This window comes from Eucyclogobius newberryi, unplaced genomic scaffold (genome assembly GCF_026437365.1).
Source record: "Eucyclogobius newberryi isolate DKJ021-1_F unplaced genomic scaffold, fEucNew1.0.hap1 SCAF_7, whole genome shotgun sequence".
Lineage (NCBI taxonomy): Eukaryota > Metazoa > Chordata > Actinopteri > Gobiiformes > Gobiidae > Eucyclogobius > Eucyclogobius newberryi.
Genome location: NW_027316389.1, coordinates 26,075,153 through 26,076,666, shown reverse-complemented (window position 1 = coordinate 26,076,666; position 1,514 = coordinate 26,075,153).

Here is a 1,514-nt window from a genome sequence, read left to right as displayed (position 1 = left end):
GGGGAAGAAACAAGAAAGAAAGTGGGCGATCGAGGGTCAGAGGCTCGCACGCCCACCGCAGCTGCAGGGAGAAGCGAGAGAGAGAGCGACACACACACACACACACACACACAAAGAGAGCGAGAGAGAGACAAACACACAGATTCACAGCATATTGCACATAGCAGGCAGCGGCGAGAGCAGGCTGGATAGCTCGGGTGGCTTGGGGAGGGTCCTGGGAGCGCGGGAGAGTGTGGGAGAGATGCCGAGAGGGAAGAGGGGAGGAGCGGAGTGCAGGACGGAGAGAGAGGGATGCTGTTATCCAGGGGAGAAGCACACACACACACACACACACACACACACACACACACACACACACGCAGACCGCACTCTGCACCGCCTCCCTCGCCTCACACGCCGCTCTCTCTCTCACACACACACACACCCGCATGTTTGTAACTTTTCACCTTTATGTGACTCTGCTGTATACACTGTTATAGGCAGAACATGTGCAAGGAGCAATGGTTAGTATTGGATGGACACGATTCGAGCAAAACAGATGCGTAAGTAAATATGTGGTATCCAAAAACAAGGGATGATCGTTGGAATATTAACAATGAAGCATTATGTTGTGGAAGAGAAAACAAGCAACATCTAAGAACCTGCTAAATGAATGCCAAATATACATGAAATGCCTCTTTTTGGATTATGGTTCTTAATTATTACAGCGTTGTTAGATAAAGTTTAATGCAATGTGATGACGACAAACCAGTTTATTAAACCGATAATTGTTTTAGAAGCTTTATGTAAGAACAGAATGTGCCAAATAAATACTTAAACCAACAAAGACAAAACATCAAAATAAATAATTGTCTGAATTTAAGGCCAATTTCCATCTGTATTCAAACACACAAACAAACATTCTATAATAACAATGGAAATGATTGAGTGGAAGAAGTCTTAAAACCTGTAAAACACAATAGTTCAGTAAAAGAAAAAGTTCAAAGGTTATATTTAAAGGTGAATAAGGTGGCGGTCCATGTGAAGCTGCACAAAACAAAACTACACTATCTTACATAAGTCATAGATGTAAGAAAAGTTGTAGGTGGGTGGCTGGTGAGTAAACGGCACAGTAGTAGTAAACACAGAAGCCATGATGTGTTGATGTAGAAATATCACACCTTATACTAAATCAGAGCTCCATTTGGTGCAGCCGCTCTCTGCATCTGACATAACAAAACACTGACAGTAAATCACCACCAAAGAACAATGCATTCTGCTGCCGTCATCCATATTTCTGCTCCGTGTGTTTACTAATGGAAGCTAATGATACAGTTGAAAGCATAGTATCCAGCCATTACAGCTCTTGAGATGGGAGTAGCTTTCAGACAGGTTGTGTTGCCCATCACTAAAATCAATAGCTGCTTTTCAGAACAAGGTCGAGACTTGATTACAGGAACAACAAATGCATACAATGCCACCTTGCGAATCGTCTCTCTTTATCTTTGGCAGCCTCTAGACCTGAATGCAACTGT